Source organism: Nerophis ophidion, linkage group LG22 (assembly GCF_033978795.1).
Source record: "Nerophis ophidion isolate RoL-2023_Sa linkage group LG22, RoL_Noph_v1.0, whole genome shotgun sequence".
Classification (NCBI taxonomy): domain Eukaryota; kingdom Metazoa; phylum Chordata; class Actinopteri; order Syngnathiformes; family Syngnathidae; genus Nerophis; species Nerophis ophidion.
The window spans coordinates 26,362,583-26,385,317 of NC_084632.1; the positions used below are offsets into that span (position 1 = coordinate 26,362,583).

The 22,735-nt window shown below is 38.9% G+C and overlaps 1 protein-coding gene across 9 annotated transcripts in view; it reads right to left on the minus strand.

Moving 5' to 3' along the window:
* Positions 1 to 22,735, minus strand: part of LOC133540738 (discs large homolog 1-like protein) — a 213,634-nt gene that overhangs the window by 110,305 nt on the left and 80,594 nt on the right. The window lies entirely within an intron of this gene.

The window sequence follows — 22,735 nt, forward strand, 5'->3', positions numbered from 1 at the left end:
TTCCAGAATTATCCTAGTAAATGTGTCTAATAACATCTGAATCGCTCCCACTGCCCTCGTCTTTTTTTTTTCTTCTAGTCCTTCACTCTCACTATCCTCATCCATGAATCTTTCATCCTCTCTCAAATTAATGAGGAAATTATTGCTTTCTCAGTCCGAATCGCTCTAGCCGCTGGGGCCATGATTGTAAACAATGTGAGGATGTGAGCAGCTCTACAACCAGTGACGTCTTGCGCACTTCGTCTGCTACTTCCGGTACAGGCAAGACTTTTTTATTAGCGACCAAAAGTTGCAAACTTTATCGTCGATGTTCTCTACTAAATCCTTTCAGCAAAAATATGGCAATATCGCGAAATTATCAAGTATGACACATAGAATGGACGTGCTATCCCTGTTTAAATAGAACAATCTAATTTCAGTAGGCCTTTAAAACAGTGGTCCCCAACCTTTGTGTAGCTGCGGACCAGTCAACGCTTGAAATTTTGTACTGCGGCCTGGCGGAGGTGGGGGTGGGGGTGGGGGATTCTTCTTTTTTTTTTTCATGAAAAAACTGAGGTTTTTGTCATGAAAAACGGAGGTTTTTTGGGTTGGTGCACTAATTGTAAGTGTATCTTGTGTTTTTATGTTGATTTAAGAAAAAAAAAAAAAAAAAAAAATTAATAAAAAATAAAAATAAAAAATAATGAAAAATTCTTCTGCGGCCCGGTACCAATCGAGCCGCGGCCCGGTGGTTGGGGACCACTGCTTTAAAAGACACATTTGTGCACCTGCACATACACATGGATTGATGCTTGTTGCTGGATGACATGGTAATAAATACATGAACATCGCCAAAATTTGTGTAAAATGAAAGATGTTCACCAACAGTAGTTGCAGCCACATAGATTTGCATCACCAAACAGGTTAACTAATGTCGTGGCATAAGCAAACATCACTCGGTAGGCTGTTTTAGTGCATGCTTATGTTCTTCGTCTTGGGCTTTTTCCAGATATTGCATCACCCAGCTCTCCCACACATTCACACTCACTTTCTCTCACAAGAACATACACCCCAAAACACACAGAATTGCATGCTTAGACTCCAACAGGATGTTACCGGGCAAAGATTTAAAAAGAGCGCAGACAGCCAGAGTCCTCAAAATATTATTTGCAAGTAAAGCAGGAAGACTTTTCCAAGCGTTTAATCATCATGCATGCATCTGGAAAGCACACAGTCAACCGTTATCAGAACAATTTCACACTTCTCTTTGCTGAAATTAGAGTTTAGTAGCAGAATTAAACTGATTCGTATCAGTATTTTTAGAATCCTGAGATAACAATTGGCCAAACAGATCAACAGATATTGTATCGTCCCTAAGGATTAACTGCATGTGGCTCAGGACCCCTGTTACAGCTTCCTCCTGTGTTTCCTAGGGAACCATAACTATGGCAACAGCTTCCTGGTCCTGATTTACACCTGGTACTGGGTAATAAACGTATTGTTTCTAAACATCTAAAGATGTTGGATGTCTTTCGTGACAAGATGTAAAAAAGTGTATGGGCAGCATGTAAATGCAATGATGTTACACTGAATGTGCCAATGATATTGTTCTTTTACAGATGTTTGTATTGATGCAGCTGTTTTTGTTCATTATCTAAATAATCCTTATAGCACTAAAGTATGTTAAATACATGTAGTTTATCACACAAACTTTGAACTTTGAGTCAGTGGGTCACATAAAAAGGTGGTTTGCAATTTGCTCAAATTGACATGTGTCAAACTAAAAATATGATTGAAACCCCACCGGGTAGCTTAATGCTTTGAAAAAAACTGATTGAACAAAAAAATCCCTACATTTGCCAAAATGATAAATTATATTTTGTAAAACATGTTTTGTGCCCCATAGAGACCTCTGCGTATAGAAGAGTTAAAAGAACAGATGGCTGCAATTAAGACTTTAAACAATTTAAAAAAAATACTCCAAACACCACCCTTACGCCTTGGCTTTGTTCTCCTGTGTGTGAAAGTTTGAACCAGGGAGAGGACGGGAAACAATGTTTAAATGTGAGTGCTCTTTTAAGCATCTACCTAACCATGAGCTACAGGAGCTGACAGTTGCTGCGGGCACAAGCTATTAACTGTAGGACACTTTTTTTTTTTTTTTTTAATGGTACAAAAGAAAGCAAAGGTCAAAAATCACACAGCACACATTTGTGAGGTGCAATTAAGGCTCAATTGTAGGGATGTGCTGATCAATTGGCCTTCAATCTGTACCGGTCAATTTTTGCTAAAAAAATTATGCGGTCCACATTATCGATTAATGCCTTCAAATGTCAATTGCTAACGGGAGTTCCCTCTGACTGACACTGAATTTATTTTTAGTCCCCTGGCTGACAAGCAGCTAGCAGCTAATTATGTGTCTCTATACACAGAGTGGAGCCACTCCCCTAAGCTAATAATAATCACCTCCATTACTGTAAAATAACTCAGTTTCTTAACATCTTGAGTACGATTATCAAGTATCGTTATCACTAGAGGACGAGGCTAAACGTGTGACACACAGAGTGCAAGCCGGGAGCAAACATGCTAGTGATTAAGCTAACCGCTATAATAGTTTTTAACACCAAAAAGTGCTTGGTAAAGTTTAAGAAGTGTAGATGAAACCCTGTACAGCATAAAGTAAGCAGATATTAAAAGGAAACAACCATTCAAATTAAAAAGAGTCTAGAGCGATTATAAGATAGCAAATGTTGGTATGTCATCATTGTAAGACAAGGGCAGATGGATTCATGAATTAGTTGTTGATATCAATGGAAGTATCTGTATAAGATAGATACTAGAGTAATTAGGTAAAAACATTTATTATGTCAATATAATTTTTTTGTTGTTCTTGTGTACCAACTCAGGGAATTATTCTCTGGATCCAGGTGGACTTTGAGGGAAGACATTTCAACTAAGAGCAGATTGTAATATTTGCTTTTGTGAAGTTATTGTGTATTATTGACATTGTTTTGATCAAACATCCATCCATCCATCCTTTTTCGTCCGCTTATCCGAGGTCGGGTCGCGGCGGCAGCAGCCTAAGCAGGGAAGCCCAGACTTTTCTCTCCCCATCCACTTTGTGCAGCTCTTCCCGGGGGATCCCGAGGCGTTCCCAGGGCAGCCGGGAGACATAGTCTTCCCAATGTATCCTGGGTCTTCCCCGTGGCCTCCTGCCGGTTGGACGTGCCCTAAACACCTCCCGAGGGAGGCGTTCGGGTGGCATCCCGACCAGATGCCCGAACCACCTCATCTGGCTCGGTTGGTAGAATGGCCGTGCCAGCTACTTGAGGGTTGCAGGTTCGATTCCCGCTTCCGCCATCCTAGTCACTGCCGTTGTGTCCTTGGGCAAGACACTTTACCCACCTGCTCCCAGTGCCACCCACACTGGTTTAAATGTAACTTAGATATTGGGTTTCACTATGTAAAGCGCTTTGAGTCACTAGAGAAAAGCGCTATATAAATATAATTCACTTCACTTCACTTCGATGTGGAGGAGCAGCGGCTTTACTTTGAGCTCCTCCCGGATGACAGAGCTTCTCACCCTTTCTCCAAGGGAGAGCCCCTCCACCTGACAGAGGAAACTCATTTCGGCCGCTTGTACCCGTGATCTTGTTCTTTCGGTCATGACCCAAAGCTCATGACCATAGGTGAGGATGGGAAGGTAGATCGACCGGTAAATTGTGAGCTTTGCCTTCCAACTAAGCTCCTTCTTCACCACAACGGATCGATACAACATCCGCATTACTGAAGACGCCACACCGATCCGCCTGTCGATCTACTGAAGACGCCACACCGATCCGCCTGTCGATCTCACGATCCACTCTTCCCTCACTCGTGAACAAGACTCCTAGGTACTTGAACTCCTTCACTTGGGGCAGGGTCTCCTCCCCAACCCAGAGATGGCACTCCACCCTTTTCCGGGCGAGAACCATGGACTCGGATACGGAGGTGCTGATTCTCATCCCAGTCCCTTCACACTCGGCTGCGAACTGATCCAGTGAGAGCTGAAGATCCTGGCCAGATGAAGCCATCAGGACCAAATAATCTGCAAAAAGCAGAGACCTAATCCTGCAGCCACCGAACCGGAACCTCTCAACGCCTTGACTGTGCCTAGAAATTCTCTCCATAAAACTTATGAACAGAATCGGTGACAAAGGGCAACCTTGGCGGAGTCTAACCCTCACTGGAAACGGGTCCGACTTACTGCCAGCAATGCGGACCAAGCTCTGACACTGATCATACAGAGCGTGGACCGCCACAATCAGACAGTCCGATACTCCATGCTCTCTGAGCACTCCCCACAGGACTTCCCGAGGGACATAGTGGAATGCCTTCTCCAAGTCCACAAAGCACATGTAGACTGGTTGGGCAAACTCCCATGCACCCTCAAGGACCCTGCCGAGAGTATAGAGCTGGTCCACAGTTCCACGACCAGGACGAAAACCACACTGTACCTCCTGAATCTGATTTTCGACAATCCGGCGTAGCTTCCTCTCTAGTACACCTGAATAAACCCTACCGGGAAGGCTGAGGAGTGTGATCCCACCATAGTTGGAACACACCCTCTGGTTTCCCTTCTTAAAGAGAGGAACCACCACCCTGGTCTGCCAATCCATAGGTACCGCCCCCTATGTCCACGCGATGCTGCAGAGTCTCTTCAACCAAGACAGCCCTACAGCATCCAGAGCCCCAAGGAACTCCGGGGCGGATCTCATCCACCCATGGGGCCTTGCCACCGAGGACCTTTTTAACTACCTCGGCAATCTCAGCCCCAGAAATAGGACAGCCCACCACAGATTCCACAGGAACTGCTTCCCCATAGGAAGACGTGTTGGTAGGATTGAGGAGGTCTTCGAAGTATTCCCTCCACCGATCCACAACATCCGCAATCGAGGTCAGCAGAACACCATTTGCACCATACACAGTGTTGACAGTGCCCTGCTTCCCCTTACTGAGGTGGCGGATGGTGGTCCAGAATCGCTTCGAAGCCGTCCGGAAGTCGTTTTCCATGGCTTCCCCGAATTCCTTCCATGTCTGAGATTTTGGCTCCGCGACCGCTGAAGCCGCACACCGCTTGGCCTGTCGGTACCTGTCCGCTGGCTCTGGAGTCCAAAAGAACCCGATAGGACTCCTTCAGCTTGACGGCATCCCTCACCGGCGGTGTCCACCAACAGATTCTAGGATTACCACCACGACAGGCACCAACTACATTGCGGACACAGCTCCAATCAGCCGCCTCGACAATAGAGGTGCGGAACATGGGCCACTCGGACTCAATGTCCAGCATCTCCCTCGTGACATGTTCAAAGTTCTTCCGGAGGTGGGAATTGAAACTCTCTCTGACAGGAGACTCTGCCAGACGTTCCCAGCTGACCCTCACAATGCGTTTGGGCCTGCCAGGTCTGTCCGGCATCCTCCCCCATCATCGCAGCCAACACACCACCAGGTGGTGATGGGTAGAAAGCTCCACCCTCTCTTCACCCAAGTGTCAAAAAGCTGAGATCAAAAATTGTAACAAAGTATAATAATGAATTGCTAAGTTATTGTTAAATTGTCCATACTGTAGTATTCACCATAGATCAATTTAAATATTTAGAGCTAATACATGTGTTCGGTATTGACATCAGCTGATCTTATCATGGATGATTGTATCAGAATCGGCAGCATAAAAATCAGATTGGCAATTCCCTTCTCAATTTCAATCACAATCAAAACTGCAAAAAGGGCAATAAAGATTGTATGAAACTCTCATTATTGAGAACAAACCTTCCTTTGCGATAATTACATATATTGAAAAGGGCACATTTTCAAACATATATAATGTATCAAATCAACAATATACAACCATTTACAGTACAGTATTCAACAAGAGAGAAGTACAGCCGCAGGGTGAAAATTAATATAATCTTTTTGCCGGCACAATTAAAAAAATGTTTTGCATATCAACAAGACGTGTAGAATTGTGAAACAAATGTAAAAATATCATGGTTAGCTGTATATACAGGTCACCAGGTTCAAATGTGGAACTATTTACTGAGTGGGCTGAAAAAACTTTCTCAGAAATAGTTAATAAAACAATATTTATTTGTGGGGATTATAATATTGATCTCATGAATCCAAATAACCACATAGCAACAGAAAACTATATTAACAGGATGCACAGTATGAGTTTATACCCAACCATTACAAGACCGACTAGAATAACATCGCACAGTGCAACCCTCATCGATAACATCTTCACAAATAATATGCAGTCTTCAAACATCAGTGGAGTAATGGTCTGTGACATAACCGATCATCTGCCTGTATTCACAGTGTATAATGATGAGACCAGTAAAGACCCGAATTCCCAGCAAAAATATACTTACAAGCGAGTTAGAACAGAAGACTCTTTCAATCTATTAAATCAGGACCTAACAATGCAAAACTGGGATTGCGTGTACAACAAAAAGGATGTGGATAGTGCCTTTGAATCATTTATAGATATATTTAATTCAATATATAACCAAAAATGTCCACTAAAAAAAATTAGAAACAACAACAAAACTTTAAAGTGCCCATGGTTAACCAAGGGTTTACAAAACGCTTGTAAAAAGAAAAACACATTATATAGACAATTCATCAAATTAAGTAATGTAAAACCTGGCTCAAAAAATGAATATACAAAGAAACTGATTGAAGACTCTGAACATAGATATAAAACATATAAAAATAAATTGACTGATATAATAAGGACTAGTAAGAAATTATACTATACCAATCTATTACATAGGAATAAGAACAACACTAAGGAGGTGTGGGGAATACTTAACACTATAATTAAAGGCAAATCAAAAAATAACTCGTATCCTAGCTATTTCACTGATAACAACCAAGATAATTATAATATGAATAATGTTGTGGAGAGTTTTAACAGTTTCTTTGTAAATGTCGGATCAGAATTGGCAGCCAAAATCCCTGATTATAGCAGCAATGAAATGGAGTCACTGATTGAAATGAATCCAATGAGTATGTTTCTGTTGGGAGTAACTGAAGAGGAAATAATAGATGTTGTTAATAATTGCAAAAATAAAACATCTACTGATTGTTTTGACATAGATATGGCACTTGTGAAAAAAACCATACATTCCATCACCAAACCAATAACTTATATATTTAACCTGTCCTTCCAAACAGGACAATTTCCTAATAAAATGAAAATGGCAAAGGTAATACCAATATATAAAAATGGGAACAGAAACACATCTTCACAAACTCTCTTTGCTCCCGCAGTTTTCCAAAATCTTAGAGAAATTATATAACACTAGATTACAGAAATTTATAGATAAACACAAGATAATTAATGAAAGTCAGTACGGTTTTAGGACAGCAAGGTCAACATCTATGGCAATAATTGATCAATCAATCAATCAATGTTTACTTATATAGCCCTATATCACTGCAGTAGAAGAGATAACCAATAGCTTAGATAGTAAGAAATATGCAGCTGGAATTTACATGGATCTGAGTAAAGCATTTGACACCATTAATCATCAAATATTACTGGAAAAAAATTATACAGATATGGAATAAGGGGAGTAGCTTTGACTTGGATAAGGAGCTATTTAACACAAAGACAGCAGTTTGTGAAGATGGGCGAGTTTACATCTGGGCATTTGGACATTGCTTGTGGGGTTCCACAGGGATCCGTTCTTGGTCCCAAGTTATTTAACTTATATATTAATGACATATTTAAAGTATCAAATGTATTAAAATTAGTCATATTCGCAGACGACACTAATATTTTCTATTCTAACGATAATTATACACAATTTGTATCCACCCTAAATATTGAACTTGCAAAATTAAAAACATGGTTAGATATAAACAAATTATCCCTTAATTTAAAGAAAACAAAAGTTATGTTATTCGGCTATTCCAATCCAGGACCAGCAATAAATATAGATGGCGTGATTCTAGAAACGGTGTCAGAAATTAAATTCTTAGGAGTCACTATTGATAATAAATTAAGCTGGAAACCACACATAAGACATATTGGAAGGATGGGATTGTGCTGAAAATTTTAATTTTCCTGAAGGAACTCTCCTGACGGAATAAATAAAGTACTATCTAATCTAATCTAATCTACAAAGCAAAATCTCCAAAACCATCTCTATTATCAATAAATCCAAATTCTTCTTAAATTACACAGCTCTGCATTTATTATATTGTTCATTGGTCTTACCATATCTAAATTACTGCATAAAAATCTGGGGCAACAACTACAAAACTTCACTACATCCCCTGGTTACACTCCAAAAACGTGCAATAAGAATTCTACACAAGGTGGGATATTGTGACCACAAAAATATTTTATTTTTACAATCTAAATTATTAAAACTGCCTGATCTAGTTGATTTTAATACAGCTTAATTATTATTTAAAGCAAACAAAAAGGTTCTACCTGCCAATATTCAAATACATTTCAAACACAGAGAAGGAGTTCATAATCTAAGGGGGTGTAGTATCTTTACTATTCCAACAGTAAGAACTACCAGGAAAAGTTTGTCTGTGTCTGTGCGTGGAGTGAAACTTTGGAACAGATTGGATGTGGGGCTCAAGCAAAGTTCAAATGTCCATCAGTTCAAAACAAGATACAAAAAAATGGTATGGGCTATGTATATGAATGTGAACATGGATGCCTAAGTGTTATACTCCATCAGTAGCTAATAATGATTATTGTTATTATTATTATTATTGTTGTTATTATCATCATCTTCATTATTTTATATGTATTATTGTCATCATTTATTGTCATTGCTGATGCTATTGTTCATATTGTTATTATTATTGTTATCATTATCGATATTATTATAGTTTAGTCATTGTTGATACTATCATTATTATTATTATTTCTATGACATCACCCAACTAGTTAAACTATATGAATTAGTATCAATGAGAGGAATACATTGAATTGTGTGTGTGTGTGTGTGTGTGTGTGTGTGTGTGTGTGTGTACACAAACAATCCTATATGCAAATTTGAGTAATACTGATTTTCTGCAAATGTAAAACAAATATGAATTCTGACTAAAGAATTGGTGCCAATGGAAACTAAGAAAAGGGATTTGGGTACACTATCTGGAGTACAGGGCAGGCGAGTGGGGGATCTTATGTTCGTGGATAGCTCCTCTGGCAGGGGGCTCCCCTCGTCTCTTTTAATGCACAGCATAGGACACATAATAAGTACACTATCTGGAGTACAGGGCAGGCGAGTGGGGGATCTTATGTTCGTGGATAACTCCTCTGGCAGGGGGCTCCCCTCGTCTCTTTTAATGCACAGCATAGGACACATAGCAAGAGTGGTCCTCAGGTCCTGTTGATCAGGGGCAGTAGCTCCACAGCCACAGATCCACTATTAACCACTAATATCACAGTCAAAATGAAAGCTTGTTCCCATGGGCACCATAAACTGTTAATAATGTTTAGACAAAAGTGTATATTATATATACTATTATATATATTGTATTTATATAGGTGTGTGTGTGTGTGTGTGTGTGTGTATGTGTGTGTGTGTGTGTGTGTATTTTGGGTATATGCATGTGTGTATGTATGTCATTGTGTGTGTATGTGTGTGTATGTATATATATATATATGTATATATATATGTATATATACATATAAATTGTATATATGTGTGTGTGTATATGTGTGTGTACATATGTATATATGTAAGTGTGTGTGAATTTAAATGTATTATATATAGACAATATATAGCAGCAACCACTGAATTGAATTATATTATATATATTATTGTATTATATATTGTATATATATATATTGTATATGTATAGGGGTGGGACCTAATAAGTTTACTTCTTCCCACTCCCTTTTGAGCCAATCTTGACATCTACAAAAGATTAGGCACATGTAATGTTTTCAATGTAGGTGTAAAAATAATGTATCTATATATTTCTTTTGTATTTTATGTCATTCTCTTGTTTTGTTTGCATGGCTCAAAATAAACCCATTCATTCATTCATTCAATGTAGTAAAGTACTTAAACAATGCACCAATAAGAGCCCTACTTTAAGAAACAGCACACATAGCCAATTTATTTGCTCATTAATATTATTCATTGTATTTTCTATATTTGTATTTCTCGTTTATAAAATAATTCATGAATTAGAGTAAGTTTGAACATGCAACATAGGGTTGTAAACTATCAGTAATTGAGAAATGAAGGAAGTTCTGTCACATTCTGTGCATCCTTTATTTTGGTTCCCTTCATTTAGCTGACTCTCCCTGAGCTACGGAAGGTGATTCGCATCAGCGTCCCTTTTTAATCACCTCTCCTGCTGCAGTTGAGTTGTAGGTCTATTCTTTGTCAGCCACTTTTGATGTTCACATGTACTCTTGTTGGCCCATGCTTACTCCAGTCATACCTTGCAGTTACAGTAGCCCTTTTGGCCCGCCTGATAGTTTTTTGGTTTATGATTTTTCTTCAATTTGATTGTTGTAGCTGTTTTTGCGGTACAAGTTTTCTTTTAGTTTCACTTGCACCGTAGTTTTTTGTTAGTTCCCTGAACTGTGTAATACATGCACTTCACCAATCCACTCGGACCTCTGCTCTGCATTGTGGGATCCATTATTTGCCCTGCCTAGACCACAGCCTGCCAGAATAAAAGAACCATATAATGGATCCTGCAGAACAAGATCATGTTTATTTGGCTTTGACAGTACAAGGGCAGAAAAACAATCAGACACATGCACGCCCTGACCATCGTTCATCCTACCCCCACTACGAAGGCCTCTGTAGAAGCGGCCGCTCTAGCTCCGTCATTCAACTTCCCTCCCCGGGAAGCCAACATCCCGCACCCGGCAAAGTATGAGGGGGATTTTAAACTATGTAAAATGTTTATTTATCAATGTGCCTTGGTTTTCGCTGATTACCTTCATACACCAAGTGCTGTATATGTTCGGCTTGCTCTCAGGTCGCTCTGCCAGTGCCAGATTCTGGCCAACTGACACAGCCTACATGCTCCCGATTGTTAACCTGGTTTGGTTATCGTATCTCATTGGCGGTGGAACTGAAGAAGCTGCCTCCCAGATTTGTTGGTCCTTTCCCAGTGCAGCGAAGATTCCGGCTCCTAAAACCTATTCTGCTTTTCATATTTCCTGACAGAAGCCAGTCTTCTCATGTGACATAAGTCCTCCGCCAGTGCCTCTTTCTCATCCTACTCTGCAATTGATTGATGGCCATCTGGCGTTTAAGGCTAAAACCATACTTGATGCTAGATGACAGAGTAGGTGGATTTAGTACCTTATCAATTGGGATGGTTCTGGTCCAGAGGACAGATCTTGGGTAACTTGGTCAGTCATCCTAGATAACTCGCTCTTTTCAGAGTTGCATCGCAAGTTTACTAACAAACGAGGTGGTTCGCCTGTTGAGTTGGTTGAGGGAGGAGGTACTGCCACACTTTATGACACATTTTTTGATTCCCTTCATTTACTTGTTTCTCCCTGGAAGTTGACTCTCCCTGAGCTGGGTAATTTTCATCAGTTCTCTGGCTTGTGATTTTTCTTCAATTTGATTTTTTAACTTTTTTTGCCGGTGCAAGTTAATTTTCATTTTGTTTCACTTGCACCGTCAGTATTTTTAGTCCACTGAATTGTGTAATTAGTACACTTTATCAGTCCACTCTTTCTCTTTCCTGCTTAGACCACAGTCTGACAGGTTCAGGATTACATAATGTCTGCTTATTCCTTTTGTTGAATTGTGTGAGTATCACATAACATAATCATAGTATATTCCTGTGTAGGGGGGCGGTGGTCTGTGGGCCTGCAGCGGAACAGGGTGTGTCAGGACCGGCCTCGAAGTCAGCGACAGGTGCCTAGATGGCCCAGGAGGGCCTTGTTATTTAATCACCTGTCGCTCTGTATAAGCAGCAGCCGGGAGGAGAGAGGTTGTTGGAGTCGGAGGGGAGCTGGAGTAAGAGCGAGAGTAAGCCTGACATAGCCACAAAAGACAATTGCTGGAAAGAAACCCACATACTTTATTGCAAAACTGTATTGTGAATCTGAACTGGGCTACCATGTCGGTGCTTGGTGGTCCGAAGAAGCCCCTGGAGGGCAACCTCCATAGTTCCTTATTGTAATTTTGTTCAACTTGATCAAAATAAACTAAAGCATTACCAAGGAATACTAAACGGAGCTCAATATTTATAAATGTGCATATCGGGGTCATATTAGGATTTTTTTTCTACATTCAAAACACTTCTTTATGGTTTACATAACATGTAATGGTGGTTCTTTGGTCAACATTTTGTACAGATTATGTTTTAAACCCCATCTGCAGACCACTTTCTGACCGTTTCTTCAGGATGTCCTGTTTTGTGGGGGCTCTTATTAATGTGCCTCCACTTCTCCACCCCAACCATGTTGGAGTTTTAAGTGCTTTTATATGGAGTTTACTGACAGATATAAGTTCAAACTATATGCCACATTGTATTTGAAATGGTAAAAGCGAAGGATGCATGTGCCAATCTGCCACAAAACAAGAGGATAAAAAAAAAGTCAGACTACAATGGCAGACAAGCGCAAAGCTTTTCGGCTAAATCTTTACCATATCTGAAGATATCTGCTGATGTCACACTTGGGAAAAATGTCACAAATGGGGCAAATTCCAAACGGCTCACTTGAAGGAAGTATGAAGGAAGGCAAGCTTGATTTATAAATAACATCGCCATATCTCCATTGTTTGATTTAAGCGTTTCTGGACTTATGCCGATCCCAAATACACACAACCAGGTATTTATAGGTAAGAAAAGTTAGTTTTGCATAATAGGTCCCCTTTAAGTGCCTGACAACATAAATAACTGTAACCAAATCATCAACTTATTTTTAATCATACTGTCTAGCAGTACCTATTGTACAGTTTACAACCATGTCACACTGTAGGGCTATGCTGGCCATATAGAAAACACATGCCTTTATGTTCATCTTTCACTTTCCCCTACCCACTAGTCAAATGTCAGCAAGTGAATGCCAAGTCTATTAATATTTCAGAACCAATTAAAAAAAAAGCACACATCATGCATGTTTAATATCGAAAGACTGAGAGAGCAAACTTTGCCTTTACATCATAGGTAAAGGCTTGTTACAGATTATTGAGCAGAGGAGCGCACTTACAATAAGGTTACTAAACTATTTCCAAGGGCTGACTGAAGTCTTGATTAAAATTCAATAATTTCTACAGATTTAACTTGACTATGTACAGTACAAAGGCACATTCATATTATTTTTTTGCCAATTTAGGGCCTGATTTACAAAAAGTTTTCATACTCGTACTAAAGTACCGTATTTCCTTGAATTGCCGCCAGGGCGCTACTTAATTTAAAACCTCTTCTCACTCCTGCGCTTACGAAAGGCATGCGGTAAAAGTAAGCATGCGCTAATTATTTTAAAACCTCTTCTCACTCCGGCACTTACCAACCATCCGTTTCAATACATGCGTAATCTGTTGAATCGCTTACGGCGCTGAAATCCGAGTCTGAATCCGAGCTACTATGCTATACCTTTCTGTGTTATCCGCCAAGTTTGCTTTTGGTAGCTTCACGCAGTGACGTCACAGGACAATAGACGGGTGGATATAGCGATGGTGTAAATCAGGCACTTTGAAGCCGTTTTTCGGGATATTGCGTGATGGGTAAAATTTTGAGAAAAACTTCGAAAAATAAAATAAGCCAATGGGAACTGATTTTTATTGGTTTTAACCCTTCAGAAATTGTGATAATGTTCCCCTTTAACACTCATCACTGTTTTGCCAGCCCTATATTGAATTTTATTTAGCACGCGTCAGATGAACGTGCAAGCGGACACAGCTCTACACTGCGCGATCGACAGACGAGAATCCTCTATCCTACCTTGCTTGTGTGTGCGTGTGTGTGTGTGTGTGTGTGTGTGTGTGTGTGTGTGTGTGTGTGTGTGTGCGTGCGTGCGTGCGTGCGTGCGTGCGTGCGTGCGTGTGAGGACCGAAATCATGGTCCCAATAAGGACAACCATTGCATCTGATGGAGAATGTTTCATTTGCACCCCTGGTGGTTAAATCTGTCAAAATTAAGGTGGGTCCAAAAAGTAGGGATTTTTCAAATTGACTGTGTCAGTTTTAAAAGTGCTCCTCCTCTGGTCAACAAATGTAATAAAAAGTGTGAATAAGAAATTGAAATGTTCTCCTTTCGCCAAAATGTATTAAAACAAATAGATAAATATGTATGTAGAGACATACTGTAATAACTTGAAGTAAATAATGAAGATTAAAGGCCTACGGAAATGAGATTTTCTTATTTAAACGGGGATAGCAGGTCCATTCTATGTGTCATACTTGATGATTTCATGATATTGCCATATCCTTGCTGAAAGGATTTAGTCGAGAACATCGACGATAGAGTTCGCAACTTTTGGTCGCTAATAAAAAAGCCTCGCCTGTACCGGAAGTAGCAGACGATGTGCGCGTGACGTCACGGGTTGTGGAGTATTCACATCCTCACATTTTTTACAATCATGGTTACCAGCAGCGAGAGCGATTCAGACCAAGAAAGCGACAATTTCCCCATTAATTTGAGCGAGGATGAAAGGTTCGTGGATGAGGAAAGGGAGAGTGAAGGACTAGAAAGAAAAAAAAAGACGAGGGCAGTGGGAGCAATTCAGATGTTATTAGACACATTTACTAGGACAATTCTGGAAAATCCCTTATCTGCTTATTGTGTTGCTAGTGTTTTAGTGGGATTATATGGTCGTACCTGAAAGTCGGAGGGGTGTGGCCACGGGTGTGGTGACCGCCAGTGTCTCCGTGGGAAGCCACGTTTCTCGACGAGGCAAGGCAGCCGGGCTGAGATTTTTTTATTCCCCTCCTCCGCGGTGTAAGCATCCGACGGTCGGGGGCGGCTGTTGGGAAGAAGCAAGAGAGTCCGCAGCTGCAGGAAAACGACGCAAACTCTCCGTTCATGTCTACGGTAAGAGCCAACTTATTGCCACCATTTTTTCACCGAAACCTGCCGGTTGACATGTGGTAGGGAACTATGTTCGCTTGACCGCTCTGTTCCATAGTAAAGCTTCACTGTCGGCTTTCGGGAATATAAACATGGAAACAAGGGAACACCGGCTGTTTGTGTGTTGCTAAAGGCAACCGCAATACACCGCTTCCCAACTATATCTTTCTTCCTTGACGTCTCCATTAATAATTTAACAAATTGCAAAAGATTTAGCAACACAGATGTCCAGAATACTGTGTAATTATACGATTAAAGCAGAAGACTTATAGCTGGGATCGGTGCTGGATCAAAATGTCCGCTACAATCCGTGACGTCACGCGCACGCGTCATCATACGCGTCATCATACCGCGACGTTTTCAACAGGATACTTCACGCAAAATTTTAAATTGCAATTTAATAAACTAACCTGACCTTAACTATCATCATTGATGTATAAACTATCAGACTGTGTGGTCGGTAGTAGTGGGTTTCAGTAGGCCTTTAAAAAACAATTAAACTAAAAAATTCAAAAATTTGTTTTTTTTTTTACTAAAAGCAGTCTTTTTCTTAAAGTGTCGACTTTTTTCTTTAGAACAATTTCTCATATTTTTTTTTTGTTTCTGTAATATTGCAAAATGTTATTGTAAAGTAATTACTTTGTATGTAAAATTATTATTTACTGGTATTTTTTTTGTAAAATGATGACTTTTGTCATCATTTTGCAAAGTAAAATTCCGATTATTCAATATGATATTGCCAAAATGTTAGTTTTCTTATAAAATTGTGACTTTCGTAGGGTACAATTCCGACTCTTTTCATAAAATTGCCAAAATGTTAAGCTTTTCTTGTAAAATTGCGACTGTTATTGACTAAAACTCCAACTTTTATCATAATATTAAACAAATGTTCAATTTTTTTTGTAAAATTTTGACTTGTGTTGAGTAAAATTACGACTTGTACAATAATACTACAGGTAGGCATAAGGTAACAAATAAAATAAAGCGCGCGTGTCTGTGCGTGTGTGTGTGTGTGTGTGTGTGTGTGTGTGTGTGTGTGTGTGTGTGTGTGTGTGTGTGTCAACATTTTGGACGGTCAGAAACAAAAACAAAAAATATCAGACATATTGTGTATTCAGCAACATACTTTTATCATTTTATACCTGAGGACTTACATGGACTGATTAAAACAAATTCAATTGATATATCCTTAAGTGTTTTTAATTATGTTTGGGTTTTTTTCAAATAGAATATATATTTCCAAATTAGTTTTTTATATAATAACGACATCTTAGTATGCATTTTTAGCGTCTCAAGCGAAGTAAATGCAGCCTCTCTCCAATGAGCACACCTTTGGCGGTAAAAAAGTAAAGAAAACGTGATTTCATTTTCAATGCACTTTGGACTGCTTCTAAAATGCTCATAAAAAGTGGTGGATGTATCCTGCATGTTGTTGTTGTTACATAGCAAAACACCACAGATGATACCATCAATGTGCAGTAAACTACACTGTCTCTCCATGGTGATGCCCCATATAATAATTGCATAATCTGTGCCACTTTACAATTGTACACATATTGTTATTAAATCGCACACAACACACTCACTAATAGTACACACGATTTTATAGATTGCACACGCTGTTTAGCACATGGTGTTAGGAGCTTAGTAAATCACGCTCTTACTGAGTGTGATCATTTGTGTTGTAATTATTTCCTTTAAGAAGGAATTCAATTGTCCTTTCCTTACAAGTATAAACTGAATTATCAAGATTATTTGCAAAAGTTTTCTGTAGTGAAATGCAGCATAGTCCAGACAATAGTCAGGTCAGTGCTATTGTCTTTGGCATTGGTTCATTTTTGGCTCATCCCCAGCACTTCCATTAGTCCATTGTTCGATTCTGGTAAGCAACTTTGTCAGTCTTCCCTAGTAAATACTTAGGATATAATCTATACGATACTGTAAGGGAGATAGAGAGACAGGTTTTTCCAATTTACAGGGTCAGAAAAATGTCCAAGGTAAAAGTATTGCCTCTATCACTTCAAAGACAATTTTTTTGTTAGAAATAGAATATATTTAAATCTAAATATAGTAAGTCACTGTTTATATTTCCCAAAGTCATCTCAATGAGTGGTGTGAAAATATTACAGATTTATTGTGTAATATACAGTAGATACAGATACATGCGATGCTGCTGTATCTGCCTTATGAACCTACATTACAAATGTTGAGTAATGTTGCACAAAATTATTATCCGTCATAATAATAATTTTAATAATTATGTTTATTAATTTTACTTTATGTGTACACCAAAATGTTAACATTTGGGTTGCCACTAATGTAACTGCAGCAACGCCAAAGCTTTATTTACGTCGCATTAAACAACTTTACAACGCCGATAACATCCATGTCTGCGAGAGCTGGCAGCAGCATTAACGTCAAAAATGACACAAAAGGAGAGCACAATGGAAGTTAAGCCAACAAAACACTAAGAGGAATTGCTGCCAAAAAGAAGGATTTAAAAAGTCAGATGCTGACCAAACAACGGTAAACTGCAATACATGCCATCAAAAAGTCGTTCCAAACGACGTGCCTTTACATCCCCTATGACAGGTAGTCCTACAGACACCAGATACTATTCATAAATTCACATTTGTTGGGTGGACAATCTCTGAATACGCAGTGGCTTAGAACTAGGATTGTCCTGATAATGTGGTACTGGTACCAAAATGTACATCGATACTCTGATACTTTTTCAAATAAAGGGCACTATGAAAAATGTCAATATTGGCTATATTTTAACAGAAAATCTTACAATACAAAAACCATATCTTTCCTAACGCACTCACATAACAATTTTACAAGGTTAAAATATAGGTTAAGGCTAAATTGGGCTTTTCTTGTTGCACTCAAAGAACAATTTACAATTTTCCATATTACATACACTGTATAGTCTGCCATTATCAAGGCTTAGATTATAATATAATACAAAGTTTTATTGACATTATGTTAAATGTTTCATAAATTATGGTTGCTACTCCTGGTCTGTGCTCTACGAAAAATACAATTAGGTAAGTACTAAAAACAAAACTATACATCAATGTACACAGATAAGCCAATAAGCAGGTAAAACACATTTGTTAAAAATAAAACAAAAATTGTTGGAATTTGTAAAAACTATTTAGTGTATTTCAGTTGCATTAGTTGACACCAGATGGGCGGTCTTAACTACGCTAATATTTGGGATCAAGCCATGCAGCTGTGTATGCGTCTACGTATCTACATGTGCACACCAGGGGAGCTGGTTAACATATGAGAGTAAGGTGTGTGCGTGTTTGTGATAGTATCAATGACTGAGCGACATCAGTGAGTGCGTGGGCGAGTAAAGAGAGAGAAAAAACTAATAATATAGCCACCAGATTGTCACGAATTGACGGCCTTGTCATTCTGACCCGAAAGCGGAGTTTACCCCCGACGAAGATATCCACACTGCAAGTAACTTCTGCTTTGTGCTCCTCGACTACGGTCTGCATTGAAGCCGAAACGCAGGTAAGGTTTAACAACTACATTATTACGTCACTCTTTAAAACTTTATAGTTTGAAGCAACGGAGTTAATACTAATCGCCACATTTGGTGAGGCGTGTTTTAAAGCAACACATGCAGCGCGGTGCCTCCCTTTTTAAAGCGTAACCTTTGTTAGTTTTGAAGCCCAAATACCAACATATTGCGCTTCACGCACCACCTTTATTAACTAAGAGAATTATCAGGTTTTTTTCTATTCTTTTTGTTGTATGCGCTTCGTGTGTGTGTGTTAAGACATACTCAACATCATGCGCCTCGGCTCTGTAGTCACTGCTGCACAGCAGCATTCGGATGAACGTATGGTCAGCAAGGGCCGCATAGTAACGATTTCAATTAATTAGTATCGCGTTACCTTATTAATACCGGTATACTGTACACCCTACTAAGAACATATTTCCATCTGCTTGACAAGGATAATATTCCATTCCAATATATCAAGTTTAGCGTGGTGGTCCGCATTTCATAACAAATCAGAGCAGACCAGTTATACCAACTGGCTAAGTGTGATTGCATTAAGTAATTCCATGACTCAAATATGTTGCACACAAGCGTGTGCCAATGATTTCTTGTGCCAGCAGCTGGTCAACCTATTTCAGTAGTTTATCCTGAATAATTTTCTGTTACGCCCCTTTAGAAAGAAGAAACACACACACTCTCTGCCGCTACTATAAATAGTATAATTTGTTATAAATACACATCTGAATACCGTTCTATCCTTATTAACATTAAAGAAAACAATACAATAAATAATACTTGTATTAACATTTCTTTTTAGTTTAAAAGAACATGCTTAAATTTGCCTGAAATAAGAAAAATAAATACATCCTTATTCAAACAATACATTTTCTTGACCATTTTAAACCATTTGATACTGGAAAAAAAAGAAAACCTCAATAAATTAAAAAAATCAACTTGATCAGCAACATTAATTCCAGAGCACAATAGATACAACACTTTAACCTAAACAACAAAAATGAATAAAACAATTTTTGCTGATTTATTTTATTATCAAAAAAAGAAAGTCTGAATTAATGGCTTCAGTGAGCACGTTTTGCAGTGCAAAGCTTTTCAAAGTGGAGCGTGATAAAGCATGTTCCCTGGAGTCACACACACCCCCGTGGCATTGCACTATTTGAGAAGAATTGCAGTAGTGCCAGAGGAGGGGAAGTGGACCTAACATGACTGCAAATCAGCGCAATCACACAAGTTAAACTATGAGTTTTGTTAATTGGGCCGAAACACAGTTCTAATGGCATAATGTGAGGCTGGAGCACACCCTACTGGCCTCTACATTACACGCACGCCTTATCCCAGGCTAGCTGATAAGATAAAAAATATTTTGCTTCAACATAGCAAAAGGTTGCAAACTTTCTGTAGTCAAAAGGGGTGGATGTGGACGTAAACCACACCTGTCATCATCATAAATTTCCCCAGCAGAAAAAAACAAGGTCGCATTGGTGGAGAAGCAAGCTGAAAGGAACAAACAAAAAGTAACACAGTGTGTGGCTTAGATGAGAACTGCATTTTAGGGGAAATTTTGAAGTCTCTTATGATTAGTTATAGTTGTTGTTAAGGGAAATGTTGAACTTTGTGATGCGTCTGTGAAACTAATGCACTGTTGTTTACTTAAAATGAGCAAAATACATACATTTTACATGGTATTATGCAGAGGTGTGGACTCCAGTCACATGACTTGGACTCAAGTCAGACTCGAGTCATGAATTTGATGACTTTAGACTCAACTTGACAAAATGTAAAGACTTGCAACTTGACTTGGACTGTAACATCAATGACTTGTGACTTCACTTGGACTTGAGCCTTTTGACTTGACAAGACTTTCCCCAAAACCCAAATATTAAAAAGTTATTCAGGAGCGCTCCGTATCTTACATTGTGTACGTGTGTGTCTGTCAGCGTTTGTGCTCTCAGTACAATAGCCAATCAAATTACATCCACGTTGTTTTCATTTCACAGCATTCATCCAATCAAATTGCAGGACAACCAACACCAACCAAAAGTTGTCAAACAACACGGCAGTGAGAAAAAATTATGCCAAAGTTGGTTTCGTTCGGGTATAAAAACTACATCTTGGTCAACAAAAAAACTAATTTCAGTGTGCAAAACATGCAGTTCGAATATTACAAACAGAGACGCAACAGCTTCCAACTCTGTTCAACATTTGAAGATGCACAAAGAGGAATGAGTTTTGAATATAAGCTAACGTTTATTGGCTAAGTAACATGACTTTTATTTGTTGTGTAGTTAAATCAGTGAGGCTGTAAACTCACTGCTAATGTTACAACCATAGACATCTTGTAAGTAGACGCAGCATCGAGCGAAACTGCCTAGTCGCGCTGACGAGACGCGGGGCCACCATCTTGGAGTGGTGATCCGTTCCACTCAGTGCAATTAATTTTGAGAAGGGGTAAAAAAACTGTCAGCTATTTTTAAGTTGATGAAACTACATGATTAGTTTATATATATATATATATATGTATATATATATATATATATATATATATATATATATATATATATATATATATATATATATATATATATATATATATATACATATATATATATATATATCAATCAATCAATCAATAATTATTTATATAGCCCTAAATCACTAGTGTCTCAAAGGGTTGCACAAACCTCAACACAAACCACAACGACATCCTTGGTAGAGCCCACATAAGGGCAAGGAAAACTCACACCCAGTGGGAAGTCGGTGACAATGATGACTATGAGAAACCTTGGAGAGGACCGCATATGTGAGCAACCCCCCCTCTCTCTCTCTCTCTCTCTCTCTCTCTCTCTCTCTCTCTCTCTCTCTCTCTCTCTCTCTCTCTCTCTCTCTCTCTCTCTCTCTCTCTCTCTCTCTCTCTCTCTCTCTCTCTCTCTCTCTCTCTCTCTCTCTCTCTCTCTCTCTCTCTCTCTCTCTCTCTCTCTATATATATATATATATATATATATATATATATATATATGTGTATACCGGGTTCACCGGCTTCCTCCCACTTCCAAAGACATACACCTGGGGATAGGTTGATTGGCAACACTAAATTGGCCCAAGTGTGTGAATGTGAGTATAAATGTTGTTTGTCTATCTGTGTTGGCCCTGCGATGAGGTGGCGACTTGTCCAGGGTTTACATCGCCTTCCGCCGATTGTAGCTGACATAGGCACCAGCACCCCCCCCCCGCGACCCCAAAGGGAATAAGCGGTAGAAGATGGATGGATGGATATATATATATATATATATATATATATATATATATATATATATATATATATATATATATATATGTATATATATAAAAAACCTGTTTCCATATGAGTTGGGAAATATGCTACAAAGACAACATATTTTATGATAAAACTGATAAACTTTTTTTTTTTTATGCAAATAATCATTTACTTTAGAATTTGATGCCAGCAACACGTGACAAAGAAACTGGGAAAGGTGGAAATAAATACTGATTAATTTGAGGAATGCTCATCAAACACTTATTTGGAACATCCCACAAGTGTGCAGGCTAATTAATTGGGAACAGGTGGGTGTAGGGGTGTAACGGTACACAAACATTTCGGTTCGGTACGTACCTCGGTTTAGAGGTCACGGTTCGGTTCATTTTCGGTACAGTAAGAAAACAACGAAATATACATTTTTTGTTTATTTATTTACCTAATTTGTAAACAATGGCTTTATCCTTTTAACATTGGGAACACTATAATAATTCTGCCCACGTTAATCCACATTAAACTGCCTCAAATTTTTGCTTGGATTAAATAAAATGACAAAACCTCTCTTCTACATATAAAAAGCGCAACGTTAAACAGTTTCAAGTCAACTCATCAGGCTTAATTTATTACAGCATTTGGGAAGTCTGTAGTTGACTTTTATTATGTAAATGTTATATTTGTATCAACATGTGATAGCATGGACCATGCCATTCAAAACTAAGCTGCTACATTACTAATGATTAATGTAACTATAGCTGAAAAAATAGCACGACAGCAATAGGAGAGACTATTCATCCCTGTACACCATGGGTGTCAAACTCTGGCCCGCGGGCCAAATGTGGCCCGCCGTGTAATTTCATTTGGCCCTTGAGGCA